Genomic DNA, 8,345 nt, shown 5'->3' with positions numbered 1-8,345 from the left:
AAACCCTCACAAACTCTCTCTTCACATATACTAAATCCCTTCCAAGTTTAGTCACTCTTCGGATTCCACAATCCCATTCTAAGGCCGGAGAATAGTAGGGAAGACACTAGTGGTGGTTCAAAACTAGTTCGTGAGGAAAAAGAAATTTGAACTACAAAATGTTTGTACTCAAACTCCTTGAGTTTTAATGTTTATGAACATGCTAGCTAATTTACTATAATTGAGGTACTTAGAGTGCCTAAGATCCAAATTATAATTGAGGTACTAGTAATTTACTATAATTTACTATAATTGCTTCCGCATGTGATATCAATACCATCAAGTCAACCTAGTTGTTCGTAGCGACGTCTGTAGGTCAGCATACCCTTGAGTGTCACGCGGGTTATGATGATGATGATGATCATCGTGTAGGCACCTATACTCATCATTGGAGAAGTAACCCAATGCATATGTACACACAAAATGCATGAGGTCCCTATAATTTTAATCTTTAAATCATTCTTATGACACAACCCTATACATCATTCACACATTACCCTAGATAACATGCATGCATTGACCTTCATAAGCTCTACAGAACATGGTAACAAACCTGAGTTATTCGTAGTGTATTCTTTAGATTATTGTAGAAGAATCTTGGATATTGAGTAAAAGTTACTTGAGGTACTTATTTCCGAGTTTCTTAGGCCCTTACTTGGTTTAGGTTCCAAACTTACTCTGTTCAACATGAAATCTTGAATATATCTGAAGGGAATGAACTCTTAATCAACATAGCGTATTAATCTTGAATATATATTCGTAAGTGTATTCTTTAGATTATTTTTTCCTCTAGCTAAAGGAATTTTTTTTGGTGGAACGTTTTAAGCATGTAGCCCTAATTTTGAGAAATTGTGATCTTGTCTGCAATTCACTCGAAAATGAAAATTTTCATTTTCTTGGACAACTTATTCTAGGGCATTTTAGCTCTCGATTTCTTCATCAAAATTACTCATATTGATCTTCTTAAGCTAAAGGAATGCTCAATTTTAAGAAAAATAGATTGTAGATGGGAATTCGATCCTTACTCCCAATTTCAATTGGGCATGATCTTGGACTGGTTAGCTTTCATGGTCTTCTACAAGAATGTTCCTTGAAGGTGCAAAAATTGAATGAGATTGATGTTACTCTACGAATTTCCTTGTAGACTAGGATTTGATTTTCAAGTTTTCTTTGAACTTTTTCAATGGCGATCCATAATGGGGAACGAGTTTGAGGCTCTTTCAACACTCGATTCCTTCATAAAAATTGTGGGTAATCTTGCTTAGAAAGTGGAGGAACAAGTTTGAAGAGAAATAGTGGACAATTGCTTTTGAGTTATGAAGAAACTTGAGAGTAGAAAATCCAAAAACTGAACGGCTTTTTCTTGCGATTGAGAGCTCGACTTGGCTTGATTCTTGTTCCAAATGAAAGCCCCAACTACAGACTTTATATGGAGAGCTTAAACCAAAGTAAAAGATCGAGGGAATGATTCTTGCTCAGGGTGGAAGAGGTCCCAAATCCAATACTTAGAATGCCTCTAGTTTTTCTTATCCACATCATATGGGGAAATACTTATTTCACAACTTTTTTTAACCATCTTTATGTTCTTAGGGCTGAAAAAAATGGTAGAATAATTGTACACGTGATCTATTAAATTAATATATTTTAGAATGTTGAAACCCTATCAAATACAAAACTAAAAAACGAGGACACATTAGTCATTTTCAAAGTTTTGAAAGTATATGAAGATACTATTTATTACACACAAATCTTATAAATATTTATGGTCCCATGGTCTAATGGTTAGGACTGTAACGACCCTAAATTTCCACATATCTAGAGTCGCCACTAACGTCTCATGCTCATCCCTAATGCAGAAAAAAAAATCTAAGCATGCTCATCTTTATTAGCGGAAAAATTTAAAAACTTCAGAATACATTAAAACATTGGAAAACACTGCCGGACTTACGTGTTTCAAATATCGTGCTGGAGTTCAAAAAGATACAATAAAACGATTACAAATTAATTAATAAATGAATGAAATGCAAACGCCCTATCCTAACCAAGACTAGGAATAAAATATGCAACTATCCTATGCACGCGCCACAGTCTCTGATCACGATGCCACCGTCAACCGTACATGGGAGCCTTGCCTTTACCTGAAAAACAATATGGCACACGGCCTGAGTATTTCGAAGAAATACTCAGTAAGTGACCCCACTATAGGGGCCATGCTAATGCAAACACATGCAATCATGAATAGGGACCTATCTCTAATCATCTTAGGGGTGGCCTCCAGTCTCGGACAAATTGGATGTGTAGTACTTCCCTACACACGACTCACACGTGCGAGTGTGAGTCCCCAGGGCGCTCGCACACCCCCTGGACCCTCTGGTCAAGCTAATCTGTAGCGACGTCCGGAGGTCAGCGGAACCCCATATTGTCATGCGCCTCATGAACACCCTCATCTGTGTGCTTTCGCACCTGTGCGCATTCGCGCTCATCATAAGGTGCGCGTCCGCACTCATCATCTCTAGGGGAAGTAGCCCTATGCTTATGAACATACAAAATGCATGAGGTCCCTCTAAATCCATCGTAATGTCTCTTCTGACACAACCCTCTAGTCTCATCTCTTTGTTACTCTAGGTAACGCATATCGTGGATATTTATATTAATATCATTTTCATGCTCTTAGGGTTGTGTCCTACGTCGATCTAACGACAAAATGCAATATGGCACTCATCATCATCTAGCATGCTCAATATGGAAAACATCATCATATTAAGGTAAAAATCATGCAATCATCATGCTCATCATAATGCCACAACGTGCGTCAAACATATTAAGCGTCACTCAACAAAATATGTATAAACTCGCACATATCATCAAGCATCATACAATTTATTTAGTCTATCCTATAGTAAGGCCACTTACTTGGTTGGCCTCGGCCGAAGTACTCCCTAAATAGCTAAACGTAAGCTCCCGTTCCGTGAGAGCTGCTTCCTACTTCGTTGGGTTTGTTTCCTATCACGCCGTTCACCACTTTCCGTTAGTATTTCACAATTAATTTACCTATAATTTAATAAATGTGAAATACGGCTCTAAAACGGCCTCGGATACCTTAATCGGGGCCGAAAACAGATCCGGGAGGGTCGAAACAGTGGAAACCGGGCTGAAAACAGGTGAGCCGAGCCGAACAGCCGCTGGAGCCGCTGGAGGAGCCGCCGGAGCGTCACCGGAGGGAGCCCGAGCCGTTTGCGCCGAGCCGAGCCGAGGACTGCCGCGCCGCTGTGTGACACGTGGCAGCAGCAGAGAAAGCCACGTCGGGCGGTAGTGTCGGGTCGAAGCGCGGGTCGCAGTCCGGTTTGGGTCGTGGTTCGGGTCGCGGGCTGTGGAAGGCTACTGGGCCAAGGCTAAACGTTGGGCCTCGGCTTACTGGGCTGGGCCGCAAGTGTTTGGTTTGCAGGCCGGCTCAATTGGACCGTGGGTCTAGTCTGGGTTGGTTCAACTGAACCGTAGCTTCTGGGCCGGTTTGAGGTTTGGGCCGCTGTAGTTGGGCTGGGCCGAAGGCAGAGGCCAAGGGGGGAAACGGGCTGGCTCTCCCGGGTTCTGGGTTCGGGTTGACCCGGATCCGTGGATCTCGTCTTCCTTACCCGACTTTGGCCGATTTTCCGGCGAGCTTTCTCTCTCCTTCCCGCGGCGTTTCCGTTGCCGATTTCGGTCCTCTTCCTTCCCTTTTCCTCTTTGTTCGTCGTTCTTCTTTCCTTTTTGGGAGTTTTGCGGCCTAAAAGCTCCTAAACGCCATAGATCTAAGAATCGATTAAGAAACCAAACTTTCCGACCTCGGTTACCGACGACGACGCTTACGAAATAACACCAAATGCCCCTGAGTTATTGTGCTTTCGTTAGGGATCTCTCTTACGGTAGTAACAGGTTGTTTGGTGTCGGTTTAAGGGTGGTTTGAGGGCTCGTCGGAGAAACTGGACACTCGCCGACGTTTGTCCGAACTCTCTCTCTCTCTCTCAAAATTTTCTCTCTTTTCTCCCTTTGCAGGCGTTCTGAAGATGCTGGGCTGAGGGTGGGCGTGCTGTGGCCGTTGTTTCGCGTGGGTTCCGCGAAACTCGGCGGTCGCCGGAAAACTCGCGGGTTTTCCGGCGACTGAGTTTTTTTTTTTTTTTTTTTTTTTTTTCGTTTTCATTTATTTATTTATTTATTATTAATATATATATATATATACATATATATATATATATATATATATATATATATATATATATATATATATATATATATTTTTTTCTTTCTTTCTTTCCCGGGTCGTTACATTATCTACCCCTAAAAAGAACTTTCGTCCTCGAAAGTCTCAAACTCTTGTACTAACTCGGGGTATTTCTCTCTTATCTCGTCCTCACGCTCCCACGTGGCTTCCTCACTGTGGTGATTCCGCCACAGTACCTTAACAAACGCAATACTCCTGTTGCGTAAGGTTTTTACCTCTCTAGCTAAGATTCTTACTGGTTTTTCCTCGTAGCTCAGATCTTCATTGAGTTGGAGTGGTTCGTAGTCTATTACGTGGATAGGACCCGTAATGTACTTCCTCAGCATCGACACATGAAATACATCATGTACTCCTGAGAGGGCTGGAGGTAAGGCTAACTTATACGCTACCGGACCAACTCGCTCTAGGATCTCGAATGGTCCAATGAATTTAGGACTTAACTTGCCCTTATGTCCGAATCTTAACACACCTTTCATAGGTGCCACCTTGAGGAATACTGGGTCCCCCACCTCAAACTCCAGGCTTTTACGCCTTACATCGGCGTAGCTTTTCTGTCTACTTTGAGCGGTACGCATCCTCGCTCGAATTTTCTGGACAGCCTCATTGGTGAGTCGAACCAACTCAGGTCCTACTAATTCTTTCTCTCCTACCTCGTCCCAACACAGTGGGGACCTACACCGTTTCCCGTACAGGGCCTCAAACGGTGCCATTCCAATAGTTGCTTGGAAACTGTTGTTATACGAGAATTCCATTAGGTGTAGTTTGGAATCCCAACTTTCCTTAAAATCTAGTACGCAAGCGCGTAGCATGTCCTCTAGAATTTGGTTTAAACGCTCCGTTTGTCCATCTGTTTGGGGGTGAAAAGCGGTACTAAAGTCGAGGCGGGTACCCAGTGCTTTTTGAAGTCCGCGCCAAAACGCTGACGTAAAGCGTGGATCCCGATCCGACACTATAGACACTGGGACTCCATGTAGTCTTACTATTTCTTTCACGTACTGTTGTGCCCAATTGTCAACTGTATATGTAACCTTCCCAGGTAGAAAGTGTGCCGACTTGGTCAACCTATCGACAACTACCCAGATCACTGTATAGCCCTTGGGCGTTTTGGGTAAACCTACTATGAAGTCCATCGCTATGTTTTCCCACTTCCACTCCGGTATGCTTAGGGGCTGCAACAACCCCGCCGTCTTTTGTCTTGGAGCTTTCACTTGTTGACAAACTAAGCACTTGCTCACAAACCCGACAACATCCCTCTTCATACTCTTCCACCAAAAGTGTTGTTTTAAATCTTGGTACATCTTAGTACCTCCTGGATGCATCGCAAATGGTGAGTTGTGAGCTTCCATCAGTATTTCCTTCCTTAAATCTTCTATTGCTGGAACACATAAGCGTCCCTGATACAATAGTCCTTCATCTGATGACTTCGAGAATCCATCTACTGGACTTTCGTCTAGCTGTCCTAGGACTTTCTGTAGGTTAGGATCCTCTCGTTGGGAGGCAATAATTCTCTGCCTAAGCGTAGGTTGTACCGTGAGTCGGGCCAGCTGTGCTATGACTCCCTCGGTCGCTACAGCTATGTTGGCTCGCTCGAACTCTCTTTGTACCCTTACTTCCCTCGTAATGAGGGCCGACGAGTGGACCGTCTTCCTACTCAAGGCATCTGCAACCACATTTGCTTTCCCAGGGTGGTACTGGATATCTACATCGTAGTCCTTCACCAATTCTAACCACCTTCTCTGTCTCATATTTAACTCTTTCTGGGTGAAGAAATATTTAAAATATTGTGGTCGGTTAAACTTTGAATTTTCTCTCCATACAGGTAGTGTCACCAAATTTTCAGCGCGAACACTACAACGGCCAACTCCAGATCGTGGGTAGGGTAATTATCTTCATATTCTTTTGGTTGACGGGACGCGTATGCAACAACTTTAACGTGTTGCATTAACATCCTAGTCCATTCTTTGAAGGCATCACTATAGATTACGTACTCTTCTGAGATCTTGGGAACCGTGAATACCGAGACGGTTACCAATCTCTATTTTAGGTTTTGGAAGCTTGCCTCACAAGCATCATTTCATATAAATGGTACCCCTTTTCTCATTAGTTGTGTCAAAGGCGAGGCTATTCTAGCAAAGTCCTACACGAACCTTCGATAGTATCTCGCTAGTCCCAAGAAACTCTGTACTGATGTTACCGAAGTTGGGCGTTCTAACTTCGTGACCGCTATGACCTTAGTAGGATCTACGGATACTCCGTCCTTTGTCGCCACGTATCCTAGGAAAGAGACTTATCGTAACCAAAATTCACACTTTGAGAACTTAGCATACAACTTGTTCTCTCTTAGGGTGGCTAGGATTTTTCAGAGGTGTTCCTGGTGTACCAAGTTTGTTTTTGAGTACGCTAGAATGTCATCAATGAGCACGATCACAAAAGTGTCTAGACAGTACCTTGAACACTTGGTTCATTAACCCCGTTAACACAGCTGGAGCATTGGTGAGGCTAAATGACATATCACGAACTTATAGCGATCATACCTTGTCCTAAATGCTGTATTTGGTGCATCTTTTTCTTTACTCTTTATTTAATGATAACCTGACCGCAGGTCTATCTTAGAAAATATCGTCGCTTCTCTTAGTTGATCGAATAAGTCTTATATTCTAGGTAGAGGGTATTTGTTCTTTATGGTTACCTTATTTAACTCTCTGTAATCGATGCACAAACGCATCAATCCATCTTTCTTCTGAACAAACAACACTAGCGTACCCTAGGGAAATATGTTAGGTCGAATGAACCCATTATCCCGTAAGTCTTGTAATTACGCCTTGAGTTCATTCAACTCTGCTAGCGCCATGCGATAGGGTGCTTTAGAAATAGGCCCAGTTCCCAGCTCGAGTTCGATGACGAAGTCGACCGCTCGGGAAGGGGTATTCCAGGTAGGTCGTCCAGAAATACATCTGAGAACTCCTTTACTATTGGCAAGTTTTCAAGGGTCTTTTCTTTTCCTCTTACGTCTACAACACCTACTAATATAGTTTAACCGCCTTGTTGGACTAATCTCTTTGCTTTCATCATCGAGACTACATTTGGGGTAGTCCCGGTACTTGTGCATTTAAATTTAAAGCTAGGTCACACTGGTGGCGAGAATTTCATTATTTTTTTTTGCGACGGTCTATACTAACACGGTTTGCAGCTAGTCAATCCATGCCTAGTATTACGTCGAAGTCGGTCATCTTTACTACTATTAAGACTACGCTTTAGAGTTTGGTCGGCTACTATTGCTTGGTCATTCTTCACTCTATCCTTAGTTACTATGTCTACCCTCTTAGGGTTGCTTGCCGACCATACATGTAACAAGGGTTCTAATTCAAACCCTGTCTCTGATCCCTCTCGAGGTGGGCTCTCTTCAGCCTCACCTCGTTCTCTATCTCTAATAGGAGGTCGTCCCCTTCCTCGTCTTACTCTTTCGCATGGTCTAAGCAGCATGGTTCTAGAAACCAAGATAGCATCTCTTAAGTCTAAGGCTCATTACCTATGAAATTATACTATGCATCACATCTACAAAGTTCACATCATATTGCAAACAAAAGCACTCAGCATGCAACACATCACATCATGCTCTTAAATAAATACGTGAAATATCACAACAATTTCAGTAACATTAACATAAAATGCATGCGAGTTTGAAAACGTTCTCTTTTCTTATCTTGTGCAAGGCATACCTGACGGTGACGGGGCATCGACGTTGGGACCGTGGAGCGTGCCAAGCCTACATCGTAGGCTAGTCTACAGAATCTAAAACCTAGAGCTCTGATACCAACTGTAACGACCCTAAATTTCCACATATCTAGAGTCGCCACTAACGTCTCATGCTCATCCCTAATGCAGAAAAAAAAATCTAAGCATGCTCATCTTTATTAGCGGAAAAATTTAAAAACTTCAGAATACATTAAAACATTGGAAAACACTGCCGGACTTACGTGTTTCAAATATCGTGCTGGAGTTCAAAAAGATACAATAAAACGATTACAAATTAATTAATAAATGAATG

General features: G+C 42.5%; 1 long non-coding RNA gene across 1 annotated transcript; it reads right to left on the bottom strand.

Moving 5' to 3' along the window:
* Positions 1–2,058: 2,058 nt before the first annotated feature.
* LOC147787250 (uncharacterized) lies at positions 2,059–4,229 on the bottom strand. The gene is made up of 3 exons (XR_015413853.1): positions 3,139–4,229; positions 2,953–3,042; positions 2,059–2,177 (listed from the first exon to the last, which is right to left on the bottom strand). It is a non-coding gene; the product is annotated as an uncharacterized LOC147787250 (long non-coding RNA).
* Positions 4,230–8,345: the final 4,116 nt, after the last annotated feature.

The sequence above is a fragment of the Cucurbita pepo genome, chromosome 18 (genome assembly GCF_057944985.1).
Source record: "Cucurbita pepo subsp. pepo isolate OVF chromosome 18, ASM5794498v1, whole genome shotgun sequence".
NCBI classification, from domain to species: Eukaryota; Viridiplantae; Streptophyta; class Magnoliopsida; order Cucurbitales; family Cucurbitaceae; genus Cucurbita; species Cucurbita pepo.
The sequence above is the reverse complement of the archived record's forward strand: the minus strand, read 5'-3'. Positions and strand labels throughout refer to the sequence as shown.